We start from the raw sequence: 15777 nt of genomic DNA on the forward strand, positions 1-15777 counted from the left end.
CCTAAAAGAGAGGAAGAGGCAATGCTTTCAGGAGTGCACCAGACCTGTGAGGGGTACTCTTCTGAAAGTGGATTTTAAAGAAAAAGCAGCTGATTGGTGAGTAAATCCTGGGAGCAGACTCGGAGGGAGGAGCACCGGAGCGGTGAGTATAAATCTAGCTTACTTCGGGGATTTGCGGCCTTGTCTCCATGGAGCAGACTCGGAGAGAGGAGCACCGGAGTGGTGACCTAGGGGCGCAGAGTAACTGAAGCCAAAACCGAAAAAGTGATATCACAGGAAAGCTGTGACCTGACTGGTTGGTAGGAAACCTGCACCAAATTTGAAAAAAAAAACACTGCAAGCTAATTAATAAATTAACTAACTAAGTAGAGATGGCTGGGCAGGCAATGTGCTGTAGCTGTATGATGTGGGAGCTGGCAGATCCCATTGCAAGCCGCAGTGACCACATCTGCAGCAAGTGTAGGTTGCTGGAGGAACTCCAGCTCAGAATTGATGAACTGGAATCCGAGCTCCGGACGCTGCGGCACATCCGGGAGGGGGAGAGTTACCTGGACGCTTTGTTTCAGGAGGCGGTCACACCTGGTGGATTAAGTACCTCAAATTCGGTCAGTGGTCAGGGTCAACAGGGTATGACTGCAAGTGAGGCAGGTAGAGGGATCCTGTGTTCAGGAACAGAGGAGCCTCAGCTCTTGACCTTGTCCAACAGGTACGAGGTACTTGCTCCCTTTGCGGATGAGGAACAGGGCTGTAGGGAGGATGAGCCAGCTGACCACGGCACCGTGGCACAGGAGGCCATTCAAGAGGGGGGAGCAAAAAGACAAGTGGTAGTTGTAGGGGATTCTATAATTAGGGGAATTGATAGCATCCTTTGTAAGCAGGATCGAGAGTCCCGCATGGTATGCTGCCTGCCCGATGCTAGGGTGAGGGACATCTCTGACCGGCTTGAAAGGATATTGGAGAGGGAAGGGGAGGATCCAGTTCTTGTGGTCCATGTCGGGACAAATAACATAGGTAATACTAGGAAAGAGGACCTGTTTGGGGATTATCAGGAACTAGGAACTAAATTAAAGAACAGGTCCTCAAGGGTTATAATCTCCGGATTACTACCTGAGCCACGTGCAAATTAGCATAGGGACGCGAGAATAAGGGAAGTGAGAATAAGGGAAGTAAACACATGGCTAAAGGAGTGGTGCGGGAAAGAGGGGTTCCATTTCGTGGGGCACTGGCATCAGTATTGGAACAGGAGGGATCTGTACCGTTGGGATGGTCTCCACCTGAACCGATCTGGGACCAATGTTCTAGCGAAAAGGGTAAATAGGGTGGTCAACAGGACTTTAAACTAGAAAGTGGGGGGGAAGGGAAGGGTAAATCTCCAAGAAGTATGACTAATGGGAAACAAAGCAGCAGGTTAGCGTGTGGGGGGGTGGATTCAACTTCATGGAAAATTATGAAAAAACTGAAAATAAAGGAGAGCCCAGGAGAGGCTATTAAAGTCTCCAGAACACAAAATAGGACAGAGTGTTTGGAAAGGGCTCGGAATCTAACTTCAAGCACATCAGATAAAGGGACGACAATGAGAAAGGAGACGGGAAATACAGGACTGAAGGTGTTGTATCTGAATGCACGCAGTATACAAAATAAGGTAAATGAGCTTGTGGCGCAGATTGAAATTAGCAGGTATGATGTGGTGGGCATCACGGAGACATGGCTGCAAGGGGATCAGGACTGGGAGCTAAATATCCAAGGATATACATCCTATCGAAAAGATAGGCAGGTTGGCAGAGGGGGTGGGGTTGCTTTGTTAGTAAGAAATGAAATTAAATCGATAGCAAGAAATGATGTAGGGTCAGATGATGTAGAATTTGCGTGGGTAGAGTTGAGGAATCGCAAAGGTTAAAAAAACCATAATGAGAGTTATGTTCAGACCTCCGAACAGTAGTCAGGATGTGGGGCATAAGATACACCAGGAGATAGAAAAGGCATGTAAGAAAGGCAAGGTTACAGTGATCATGGGGGATTTCAATATGCAGGTAGACTGGGAAAATAAGGTTGGTAGTGGATCACAAGAAAAGGAATTTGTGGAATGTCTACGAGATGGCTTTTTGGAGCAGCTTGTGGTGGAACCCACTAGGGAACAGGCAATTCTAGATTTAGTGATATGTAATGAGGCAGATTTGATAAGGGAGCTTAAGGTGAAGGAACCCTTAGGTGGAAGTGACCATAATATGATAGAATTTACCCTGCAATTTGAGAGGAAAAAGCTGGAATCAGATGTAACAGTATTACAGTTGAATAAAGGCAACTACAGAGGCATGAGGGAGGAGCTGGTCAGAATTGACTGGGAGATGACCCTAGCAGGAAAGACAGTGGAACAACAATGCCAGGAGTTTCTGGGAGTAATTTGGGAGACACAGCAAAAGTTCATCCCTAGAGAGAAGAAGCATACTAAAGGGAGGACGAGGCAACCATGGCTGACAAGAGAAGTCAGGGACAGCATAAAAGCTAAAGAGAAAGCATACAATGTGGCGAAGAGCAGTGGGAAACCAGGGGATTGGGAAGCCTACAAAGACCAACAAAGGACAACTAAAAAAGAAATAAGAAGGGAGAAGGTTAAATATGAGGGTAAACTAGCCAGTAATATAAAAGAAGATTGCAAGAGTTTTTTTTAGATATATAAAGGGTAAGAGAGAGGCAAAGTGGACATTGGGCCGCTGGAAAATGACACTGGAGAAGTAGTAGTGGGGAACAAAGAAATGGCGGAGGAACTGAATAGGTACTTTGCGTCAGTCTTCACGGTGGAAGACACGAGTAACATCCCCAAAGTTCAAGAGAATCGGGGCGTAGAAGTGAGTATGGTGGCCATTACCAAGGAGAAGGTGCTAGGAAAACTGAAAGGTCTGAAGGTGGATAAATCACCTGGACCAGATGGATTACACCCCAGAGTTCTGAAGGAGATAACTGAAGAGATAGTGGAGGCGTTAGTGGTGATCTTTCAGGAATCACTGGAGTCAGGGAAGGTCCCAGAGGACTGGAAAATCGCTAATGTAACCCCCCTGTTTAAGAAGGGAGTGAGGCAAAAGACAGGAAATTACAGGCCGATTAGCCTGACCTCGGTTGTTGGTAAGATTTTAGAGTCCATTATTAAGGATGAGATTTCAGAATATTTGGAAGTCCATTGTAAAATAGGGCAAAGTCAGCATGGTTTCATCAAGAGGAGGTCATGCCTGACAAATCTGTTAGAATTCTTTGAGGAGGTAACGAGTAGGTTAGATAAAGAAGAGCCAATGGACGTTATCTACTTGGACTTCCAGAAGGCTTTTGACAAGGTGCCGCACAGGAAACTGCTCAGTAAGCTAAGAGTCCATGGTGTTAGAGGCAAGGTACGAGCATGGATAGAAGATTGGCTGTCTGGCAGGAGGCAGAGAGTGGGGATAAGGGGGTCCTTCTCAGGATGGCGGCCGGTGACTAGTGGAGTTCCGCAGGGGTCAGTGTTGGGACCACAACTTTTCACTTTATACATTAATGATCTAGATGAAGGAACCAAGGGCATTCTGGCTAAGTTTGCAGATGATACAAAGATAGGTGGAGGGACAGGTATTATTGAGGAGGCTGGGAGGCTGCATAAGGATTTGGACAGGTTAGGAGAATGGGCAAAGAAGTGGCAGATGGAATACAACGTGGGGAAGTGTGAGGTCATGCACTTTGGTAGGAAAAATAGAGGCATAGACTATTTTCTAAATGGGGAGAGAATTCAGAAATCTGGAGTGCAAAGGGACTTAAGAGAATCCTGGACTAGGACTCCCAAGGTTAACTTGCAGGTTGAGTCGGTAGTTAGGAAGGCAAATGCAATGTTGGCATTTATTTCGAGAAGATTAGAATATGGATGTGCTGCTGAGGCTTTATAAGGCTCTGGTCAGACCACATTTAGAATATTGTGAGCAATTTTGGGCCCCATATCTCAGGAAGGATGTGCTGGCCCTGGAGAGGGTCTAGAGGAGGTTCACAAGAACGATCCCAGGAATGAAAGGCTTAACAAAAGAGGAACGTTTGAGGACTCTGGGTCTATACTTGATAGAGTTTAGAAGGATGAGGGGGGATCTGATTGAAACTTACAGAATACTGAAAGGCCTGGATAGAGTGGACGTGGGGAAGATGTTTCCATTAGTAGGAGAGACTAGGACCCGAGGGCACAGCCTCAGAGTAAAGGGAAGACCTTTTAGAACAGAGATGAGAAGAAACTTCTTTAGCCAGAGAGTGGTGAATCTATGGAATTCATTGCCACAGAGGGCTGTGGAGGCCAGGTCATTGAGTGTATTTAAGACCGAGATAGATAGGTTCTCGATTGGTAAGGGGATCAAAGGTTACGGGGAGAAGGCGGGAGAATGGGGTTGAGAAACTTATCAGCCTTGATTGAATGGCGGAGCAGACTCGATGGGCCGAATGGCCTAATTTCTGCTTCTATGTCTTATGGTCTTATCGGCATGGATTGAGAATTGGTTAGCAGACAGGAAACAGACAGTAGGAATAAATGGGTCTTTTTCAGAGTGGCAGGTGGTAGGTTACTGTAGGGTACCGCAGGGATCAGTGCTTGGGCCCTCGCTATTCACAATATATATCAATAATTTGGATGAGGGAACCAAATGTAATATTTCCAAGTTTGCTGACGACATGAAAATTGGTGGGAATGTGAGCGATGAAGAGGGTGTTAAGAGGCTTCAAGGCGACTTAGACAGGTAAAGTGAATGGACAAATACATGGCAGACACAGTGTAACATGGATAAGTGTTTGGCATGAAAAACAGAATGGCAGAGTATTATTTAAATAGTGATAGATTGGGAAATGTTGATGTACAAAGGGACCTGGGTGTCTTTGTACACCAATCACTGAAAGCAAGCATGCAGGTGCAGCTTAAGAAGGCAAAAGGTGTGTTGGCCTTCATTGCAAGAGGACTTGAGTACAGGAGCAAGGATGTCGTACTGCAGCTGTACAGGGCCTTGGTGAGACCACACCTGGAGTAGTGTGTGCAGTTTTGGTCTCCTTACCTAAGAAAGGATATACTTGCCACAGAGGGAGTGCAGGGAAGGTTCACCAGATTAATTCTTGGGATGGCAGGATTGCTGTATGAGGAGAGATTGGGCCGACTAGGCCTGTATTCACTGGAGTTTAGAAGAATGAGAGGAGATCTCATTGAAACATATAAAATTCTGACAGGGCTGGACAGACTGGATGCAGGGATGATATTTCCTCTGGCTAGGGGGTCTAGAACAAGGGCTCACAGTATCCAAATACGGGGTAGACCATTTAGGACTAAGATGCAGAGAAACGTCTTCACTCAGAGGGTGGTGAGCCTATGGAATTCTTTACCACAGAAGGCTGTGGAGGCCAAGTCACTGAATGTATTTAAGGAGGTAACAGATAGATTTCTGGACTCTAAAGGCATCAAGGGATATGGGGAGAGTGCAAGAGTACGGCGTTGAAATAGAGGATCAATCACAATCATATTGAATGGAGGAGCAGACTCGAAGGGCCGAATGACCTACTCCTGCTTCTATTTTCTATGTTTCTATAAAAACGATTCCATGAAGATTGGTTGAAATGGTTAAATTAATTCTGCAGTATCTGTAGTGGCTCTTCAGATCATCATTGTTTTTTCAGTGTCATTTGCTGCAAATATGGTCTGCATGAGGAATCCTTAGCTTCACAGAAGTTACTGGTGGAAGAAAGAGTTTAGACCAACTTTAAAGTCACACAGGACATCAGCAATCAGATCTGGCATAGTTCAATCTAGATTAGGAAGAATGGAACTGTAATTGTAGCTAAAGTTGAATTAGCCCAAGTAATAAAAACAGGGCAACTGAATAAACCACGAGTAAATGCAGTATCTGTGGAGTCTGATGTGCAGACAGCATACTCAAGTTATAAAACAAAAATAAAAATATTTGGAAAAACTCAGCAGGTCTGGCAGCATCTGCAGAGAGGAACACATTTTACTCAAATTACAACTCCAGCTGCTCCAAGTCCTCCTGTCTCAACTTAGATTTACACATTAAGAATTAAGACCCTGGTCCACTCCTCCATCACCCCCTACTCCTCAACCCCCACCTATGGCACCTCCCCATGCCCACGCAGAAGATGCAACACCTGCCCCTTCACTTCCTCTCTCCTCACCGTCCAAGGGCCCAAACACTCCTTTCAAGTGAAGCAGCATTTCACTTGCATTTCCCCTAACTTAGTCTACTGCATTCGTTGCTCCCAATGCGGTCTCCTCTACATGGGAGAGACCAAACGCAAACTGGGCGACCGCTTTGCAGAACACCTGCGGTCTGTCCGCAAGAAAGACCCAAACCTCCCTGTCGCTTGCCATTTTAACACTCCACCCTGCTCTCTTGCCCACATGTCTGTTCTTGGCTTGCTGCATTGTTCCAGTGAAGCCCAACGCAAACTGGAGGAACAGCACCTCATCTTCCGACTAGGCACTTTACAGCCTTCCGGACTGAATATTGAATTCAACAACTTTAGATCTTAAACTCCCTCCCTCCATCCCCACCCCGTTTCTTCCCCCTCCCTTTTGTTTTTTTCAATAATTTATATAGATTTTTCTTTTCCCACCTATTTCCATTATTTTTAAATCTACAACTGTAATACCTTGTCAGCTTTTCCACCCCACCTCCACTAGAGCTGTACCTTGAGTGTCCTGCCATCCATTCTTAATTAGCACATTTTCTTAGATAATATCACCACCTTCAACACCCCTTTGTTCCTTTTGTCTGTGACATCTTTTGATTATCTGCTCCTATCACTGCTTGCTTGTCCCTATAACCAAACCCCCACCCCCCCCCAACTTCTCTCCCCCCCACCGCCCCTCCACCTTAAACCAGCTTATATGTCACCCCTCTCCTAACTATACTCAGTTCTGCTGAAGGGTCATGAGGACTCGAAACGTCAACTCTTTTCTTCTCCGCCGATGCTGCCAGACCTGCTGAGATTTTCCAGGTAATTCTGTTTTTGTTTTGGATTTCCAGCATCCGCAGTAGTTTTTTGTTTTTATAAGAATTGTCACTTGGGTGATGTCTTTGAAATGGTAGGAGAGTTGAGAGAAAATTGCAAGCTTAACCTGGAGGTTGAGAACCAAGTGCTTAATTGTTTAAGTTACCACAATATCTTCATTTATTGTTTAAAACGTATTAATGCATAGCTTTTTGAGCAATCATCAATATATTTTATGTAGGTATAGTATTCCTTTTCCATGCAGTCTTTCCTTGTTAACTTCAGATTATCTTTGTACGGTGTCAATAACCAGTGATCTCAATTTTCTTACGCTAAACAAGATCAGTAAATATAACAATGGCAGATTGTATTTAAGATTCGCATGAGTATTGCCATTTGGCTATCCACAGGGTACAATAAATATATTAAACAATAAATGAATATATTGTGGTAACTTAAACAATTAAGCACTTGGTTCTCAACCTCCAGGTTAAGCTTGCAATTTTCTCTCAACTCTCCTACCATTTCAAAAACATCACCCAAGTGACAATTCTTAATGTGCAAATCTAGGCTGAGACAGACCAAGATCTCTGGTTATTGAATTTATGTGGGGAATCATGGAGTTAACAAATAGACTGTTTTGGTAAAGGGATCCTGCAGTTTTATTTAGCAATTTATTCACTGTAGTTTTACAATACCTTCTTTACTGCAGTCAGATTTTTAAATTGTAATTTAACAACCTGGATATGGATGATTGCTGTACTTTTGCTATGTATTTTTTTATTCACTCATGGGATGTTGGCGTTGCTAGCTGGTCCAGCATTTATTGCCCATCACTAATTGCCCTTGAGAACTGAATGGCTGGCTAGGCCATTTAAGGGGGCATTTAAGAGTCAACCACATTGCTGTGGGTCTGGAGTCACATGTAGGCCAAACCAGGTAAGGACAGCAAATTTCGTCCTTAAACGACACAAGTGAACCAGATGGGTTTTTACAACAATCGACAATGGTTTCATGGTCATCATTAGGCTTTTAATTCCAAATTTTTTTAATTGAATTCAATGGTGGGATTGATAGATTTTTTTTATTTTTAAAGATTAGCTGATAGTTAAATCCTTTGGTTTAGTTAATTTTCATTAAACAAAAGTGTTGATGATGGTTTAAAATAAAACTGTTATAGAGTTTAAATGTTCCTGCTTTAATCTGTTCATAAAATGAAGTACCGTAGGTAAATTAATGTAATGCAAATCGATGACGTGTCTAATTTGAAAGAAGTATCTGGAAAGGGACTGGTATTATGTGAAAGATGTACTTTGGGCAATTGTCTATGTCAGAGTAAGAGGAATTAATACATTGTTTTCAAAATAAGTTGAATTTATTTCTTGAGTGGTGTTTACTAATATAAGTCTGAAGCTTAAATTTGTCTGAAAACACATCAAATATGCCTGCCTGAAATGAGAAAAGGTAGATTAATATTTCAGGTTGAGAATTTTCATCAGAATATCAGAGTGTCAATTTTAAACACAGACAGTCAATGATGCAAAAAGTCTATTCACAAAGACAATCTGTTCAAGGTCAACCCACTAATACACTAATGCTTCCATCTTTGCATTTAGCCGCATTTTGGGTATTCTCAATGCTTTTGGGCGGAATTTTACAGCAGCGGGATTTTATGTTCCCACCAAAGTCAATGGAGTTTAGAGTGGCTCGCCACATTTTACAGCCCCGGCCCCGCCCCAACGGGGCTGTAAACCTCCGGCCCTTGTCTCTACTACGTTGTTATCACAGGAGATGGATGTGCGTGTAAATAATTTACATCTTCTCAGGTCAAAAAGAAATGTAGCTTTGCCAACACCACACATATCCTGACAACCAAATCTAATATAAATCAAATATGAATTACTCTTGAGAAAATAAATTCTTGATTCAATCCATTTTAAATTTACTGTTCACCAACTTCAATCTTTTGTCCTACTTTCTTGGCTTACTTGGAAATCATGGATATAAAGGGAGTTCTCCTGGTGTCCTGGTCAGCATTTATCCCTCAATCAAAGTCACCTTAGGCTGAATTTTCCCCCCATCGGGTGGTGGGGGCGAAGTTGATGGGCGGGTGCGTGCAGGCGCGCTTCCGATCGGCGCCCCCAATCAGAGGCACGGCGCCATTTTATGTGGGCGGGATAATTAAGGCCCACGCAGCATGACATCCACAGAGAAGCGCTATGCGCTCGCTGTGCGGGCGGGGGGGAATGCCTATATCGAGAGTGCGTTCTTTCGCGCATGCGCACGAAAGAGCACATTCATCTCCCTGAGGCTAAGTGCTGGCTCAGGGAGATCAGCTCTACTTTCAACAATATTAAAAATAGAAAAAAAAATTCCCTTACATGTCCCCTCAGGTGACAATGTCACATGAGCTGGGACATGTTCATAATTTCCATAACAACTTCATTAAAATTTTTAATACCCTACATGAAACCTCATCCCACCGGTGGATGAGGTTTCATGTTTTTTCTAGTTGCCGCCGGAGCTCCTGGCCTGCCCTAATTGCTTAATTGATCCTGTCAATGGCTTCAATTGGCCATTGACAGGTCGGCGGGCGCACAGCTGATTTTGCTGTGCCCCCACCTACCTGAAAATTTAAATGGGGCACGGTGACATCGAGAGTTCGGCCCGACGTCATCCCGTGTCATTTTACGCGTCGGTGAGCGGACCCCGCCCCCACTCGCTGACGGTTAAATCCTGCCCCTTAAATAAATTTTCTGCTCATTTACTTCGTCACTGCTTGTGGTATCTTGCTGTGTGAAAATTTACTACTCTATTTCTCTACAATACGACAACAATTATACTTCAAAAGTAATTAAACGGTTCTGAAGTGTTTTGGGATCTGCTGAGGTTGTTAGATGTACTACATAAATGCAAATTCTTTATTTGCATTCTGCAATTGTATCAGACTTTAGTGAGATCACACCTGGAATCTTGTGTACAGTTTTGGTCTCTTAACCTAAAGAAGGATATAGTTGCCTTAGAGGGCGTGCAATGAAGATTCACGAGACTGACTTCTGGGATAAGCGGGCTGTCCTATGAGGAGCAATTGAGTGGACTAGGCCTATACTAGGCCGACATTCTCTGGAGTGTAGAAGAAATGAAAGGTGTTTTCATTGAAACATACATCATTCTTAGCAGATGTAACAGGGTAAATGCTGAAAGGTTGTTTCCCCTGGCTGGAGAGTCTAGAACTAGGGGCCGAAGCCTCAGAGTAAGGGGTTGGCCATTTAGCATGGAGATGAGGAGAAATTTCTTCACTTTGGGGTTGTGAATCTTTGGAATTCTCTGCACCAGATGCTGTGCATGTTCTGTCAATGAATATATTCAAGACTGAGATGGATAGGCGCTTGTGCACCAAGAGAATGAAAGGATAAAGGTGTAAGACAGGTAAGTGGAGTTGATGAAAAAGTACATGATCTTACTGAATTGTGGGGCAGGCACAATAGGTCGTATGGTCTACTCCTATTTCTTATGTTCTTATGCAAGAAATGTGCTATGGTGTCCTCCTGGACTGGTTAATTTGTTAGGCAGATGTAAATGGGAATAGATTCCCTCCTAACATTATGAAGTGCCTAGGATGGGGCTAATGACCAGTACAAACGGCATAGGGTGGAATTTTCCAGATGGCCCCTCTCCCACGGCGGCAGGTTTAATGGTGGATGGGGGGGGGAACAATTCAATGGGAGCTGAAAAAATCTATTTCCCGCTGACGTTAAATGATGGCGGGAATGTTTGCTTCTGCCCGTCATGGCAGGTCGCCATTCTTGCCAGAGGCTGGCATCAAACCATTTTGCATCCTGTTAATGGGGTGCCGATGAAGACCTGACTGGATTTCCCCCACCCCGCCCAATCATCTGTGCTGCCAGTAGGATTTCACGCCAGTCCAGAACATGTCTGGACCAACGTGGCATCCGCACTTTGGGATTTACCAGGAAGGAGGCCTGGGAGAATGGAAGATGAAGGTCTCCAGCAACCGCAGACCCTGCAACACCAGGTGCAGCAGTGGGTGGGTGGAGCATCAACCACGTGGATCTTCTAGCTCAGCAGCTTCCACAAGGTGGATCACTGACTACAGCAGCTTCCAGGAGCTGATCTTCTAGCTGCATGAGGTACTGTTGGGTAGTGATGGTCTGTGCTGGGGGTGGGAGGTATTCGACAGGGACGAGAGGAATGAAGAGGTGGGGTGGGGGAGGTTGGGGGTGGTAGGGGAAAAGAGAGATGCTTGAGGGGGTTGTAGAATGGGTGAGGTGGAATGGAGCAGCAGGGTGGGAAGGGCTGTGGTGGAGTGTCAAGATGAGGGGGCGTGCAGGTGTGAACGGGTATGGGTGGGGAAGAGTAGCAGGGTTCAGAGAAAGGGGTCTGTGGTGTCAACTGATAAGTCCTAGGGGGAATTGGGGAAGGTATGGTGAGGGTTAAAGGGCGCAGTGGGAGCCGGTAGGGTGGGAGGGTGAGGGTTCGGCTACGATGGGTGAAGGGACGCTGACGGCTGGTGAAGGGGATACGGAAGGAGAAGCAGATTCTGAGGTTCAGCAGAATGGGGCGGGGGGCAGGTCTACTGTCACGGAGGTGGGCTCCTCAGGAACGTAGGCGATGTGAACATTCACCTGCACGATGTGGAGGGTGACGGGGGCAGGTTGAAGGGTAACCATGGGAAGGCCAAATATTATACCTGGTTGGGGGGGGGTCAATGGTTATGGGGGGGAGAGAGCGAGGGTCACGGTGAGGAGGGGTAAAGGTATTGGACTGGACATCGAAGGTTATACACACGATGGCCGATTCCAACTATCCAGAGCCTCGTGATCGAGATCTCAAGATGCCACATGGGAGTTAGGTCATCAGGGGTGGGCAGAGCAGCACGTCATCCCAACTGGAGAACTGAAGGGGAACCCCAGCATGTAGTACTTACAATGCTAGGGCATTGGAACAGATGTCTGATGGGCAAAGGCTCAGCGTGCGCAGGAGGCTTCTTGCACATGACTCGCAAGGGCCCTGGCAAATACTTCTGCCTCCCTGCACATGCATGATTCCAGGGGACATAGGTCCAACCTGGGATGTCCCCCAAAGATGGTGTGGGGTTGGGGGGGGGGGGGGGAAGGGGGCTTAAGGACTACGAATCACAAATAAACCACATTAGACTTCATTAAAGTGCACGTGTACTCTAATTACAGAAGTGTCATAACATTAACAATCATAGTCCCCTGTGCAACCACATGTGAAATCGAAACTTCTAATCTTGTGTTCCCTACCACTTCTTCTAGGTGCTCCACCGACACACGCAGCAGGGGTGGAGGCAGCCTGCTGACCAGTTGGCCCTGTTTCCTTGGATGGCCTTGACAGCCATCCTCTGGAGGCCTGGAGGGCCCCGGCTTACTTCGGCCGTCTTGCTGTGGGCAGCTGCTCCCTCTGTGGTCACAGAGGACGAGGCTGAAGGGGTCACAGGCAAATGGAATTCTGAAGGGCCGGACATCCTCAGAAAGTCCTGGAGTGGAGGTTCCAGGGGTGTCCAACAACCGCTCCTCCTCCCTTTGGGTGCCCGAGGGCCTCTGCCTGTACCCTTGAGGGGCCGGGACACCTGGAAGGAGGTCAAGGTGCCCACCCACCTCTCACATAACCATTACAAAAGATCACCCATGGCTATAGTGATGGAGTGCAGGTCTGCGCACATCTCTGGCAGAAACTGGACGTTCTGCTGGACCAGGTTCTCCATGGCGTCTGCCACCCTCCCCATGGAGACCTTGATGTGCACACGTCAGCACCACTTCATCAGAAAGCAGGTGGATGGACTCTTCCACCTCATGTGCCACTCTGTTGAGGGCCTCTTCCTGATGTTCTCCCGCCTCTTACAGCATCCCTAACATCTCATGCAGGACTGATCCCAGAAGCTCGTCATCCAACTTGGATGTCACTGGTGCCTCTTCCCCAGCAGTTCTCTGAGTGCCGGTGAGCTTGGCTGACCCTGCCTCCTCCTGCTGTGGACACGTGTCTGGGCGGTGACCACCAGAATGTCAGACACTGCCTGAATTACATCTAGCACCCAAGTGAGGTGCGTGTCTTTGTGCTGGAGGGTGCAGGTGACTGCTGTGATGCTTCTACTGGTGGGCTTCCTTCCTCCACCCCAATGTCCTCTGTGAGCTGGAGGAACTGCTGGACAGGGCTTCCTCTTCTTCCCTCGCCCTCTTCCTGCTGGCACCTATAAGTGAGAGAGGAGAGAGTGAATGACTGCATGAGCGGCCTCCAACATGGAGGAACGCATGGCCCTTAGGTTTCTTTGTGACATGTAGAGGATGGGGTTGAGAGCAGTTGGGTTTCGGAGACACCCATACAAATGACCCATAGGATTGTGTGCCACCTGATTGATGTACTGCAGGTTGTCCAGAAGGGTTCTTGGCCAATACCCTCCAGAGCGGTGAGTCCATGCAAATAGAAGGATAAGGCTCATAGAGGCATTTCATTAGCACGGCTTGCTGGTGCCCTCAATGCTTAACTCCCTTCCCCCCCACAACTCCCAGGCAGCATCTGAGCTCTCTGTGTGGAAGGGTCAGGGACCTGCAGTGGCCTCTCCACCTGCAAACTACATGGTCTGCAGTGAGGCTATTAGGCATCATGTTATCATGCTGAGTAGCTCTTTTATGCATGGGCCACACAGATGGTGCCCTTGCCACCAAGGTCCACGTCCCCATTACCATTCAGTGAGATGAGTGTGAGCAGGTGAGGGTTCACTTACCCTGGTGGAGCACTGCAGGGCAGTCCCTCTGGTGGAGGCCCTAGGCACTGAGCACTCTGGAGACTCCCTCCCATGCAGGGTTGGTCACATGGCTCGGCCTCCTCCTTCCATCCTCTGGGTACAGGACACCCGCTCCTGGCTTCCACTGCATTGAACAGAACTTCCGAGGAAGCATCACTGAATCTGGGAACTGGAGGTCCCTGTGGTCGGCGGGCTATTTCCTCCTTCAACGGTGGGTAAGTTGATGTCCTGCCTTTTAAATATAGCACCAGGATATGACAGCGGGTCCTGCCCCGCCGCGTGAAATGTCGTGAAACTCCTGACTGCGTAATTAATTTGGCCATCATTGAGCAGTTTGGTGTGAATTCCCAACGGCCTCCGTGGCTGGAATCACTTCTGTTGCCCGCCCTCACTACGGGACTTAGTCCTGGAATGGAATATTCCGCCCATAGAATGACAGCATACAAACACAAAAGGCATAGTAATGCCAACATGAGGGGCCATCAAATGGTAGCAAACAAAGTATTGCAGAATGGCACTACACCAATCTAAAGGGGAGAAAATGACAACTCACAAAAATAAGTGGTATAATGTGGCTTTACCCCAATAGAGGGGGCAAAAGGTATCAGCACAGAATCATAGGAAGGACAGAGAGAACAAACCAATACACTTACACCAAGTGGCTGCACAGTACAGAACGCGGCACGATAATCTCACCAACTGTACAAAGATACAGTGGCACAGAGCAGAAAGCACACCAGTACACTGTGGTGCAGAGTGGCATTTCACTAATATTCAAAGTGAAAACTGACCATAGCATCTTTATCATTCAGGATTAAACTTCACTGATTCCAACCTTAAACTCCAGATGTGGCTCTGATACAAATGAAATTTGGTATTTCTTTGCAACATATTTTGGTACAAAAAATACAAAAGGCCTGATAGAGACCTCAATTCCTGTGGTGAAACTATTATTTACTTTGCAGCAAACATTAAAGTACTATTCCAGTTATGCCCCATACTGGGAGGTACACATATTTTCAAAATAGGTCTCTCTCTTATTTGTACATTTACTTAATCCACTTTCTTCTTTTTCAATGCCACAAGTCACCACAGGCAAAATAGCAGTGACACGATCAGCTCTCAACTCTCACTGGAGCTGGTCTGAATCTGTCCCTGGGAAGTGTGGATCCCCATCGACTTTCCATGTGAGATTATGTCTAGCCTCTGGACATGAGCCCCTGTGACGGTTTGGCTGAGGAGACCGGGCATCCACTTATGTGGTGCGATGGATAATGGATTCACATCCTAATGCTCTACTAGAGAGCAATGAGCAATGGTGCTGATGCCGTGCTGCTATACCATGAGTCTTCTACTCTGCACTGATGTAATATGCACAATTAGAAGCAATACATCCCATTTTCTAAAACAAAAACAGAATTACCTGGAAAAACCCAGGTCTGGCAGCATCGGCGGAGAAGAAAAGAGTTGACGTTTCGAGTCCTCGTGACCCTTCAGCAGAACTGAGTAAAGTTAGGAGAGGGGTGAAATATAAGCTAGTTTAAGGTGGGGGGAGAGAAGTTGGGGCGGGGGGGGGGGGGGGGGTGGTAGTAGGGACAAGCAAGCAGTGATAGGAGCAGATAATCAAAAGATGTCACAGGCAAAGGAACAAAGACGTGTTAAAGGTGGTGATATTATCTAAGAGAATGTGTTAATTAAGAATGGATGGCAGGACACTCAAGGTACAGCTCTAGTGGGGGTGGGGTGGAAAGACTGACAGGGCATTACACGTATAGATTTAAAAATAATGGAAATAGGTGGGAAAAGAAAAATCTATATAAATTATTGGAAAAAACAAAAGGGAGGGGGAAGAAATGGAAAGGGGGTGGGGATGGGGGAGGGAGTTCAAGATCTAAAGTTGTTGAATTCAATGTTCAGTCCGGAAGGCTGTAAAATGCCTAGTCGGAAGATGAGGTGCTGTTCCTCCAGTTTGCGTTGGGCTTCACTGGAACAATGCAGCAAGC

General features: G+C 46.4%; 1 protein-coding gene across 2 annotated transcripts in view; it reads right to left on the reverse strand.

The window, feature by feature from the left end:
- The window catches only part of LOC144692622 (putative oxidoreductase ZK1290.5), a 139916-nt gene that overhangs the window by 3398 nt on the left and 120741 nt on the right, over positions 1–15777 (reverse strand). The window lies entirely within an intron of this gene.

This window comes from Cetorhinus maximus, chromosome 17 (genome assembly GCF_964194155.1).
Source record: "Cetorhinus maximus chromosome 17, sCetMax3.hap1.1, whole genome shotgun sequence".
NCBI classification, from domain to species: domain Eukaryota; kingdom Metazoa; phylum Chordata; class Chondrichthyes; order Lamniformes; family Cetorhinidae; genus Cetorhinus; species Cetorhinus maximus.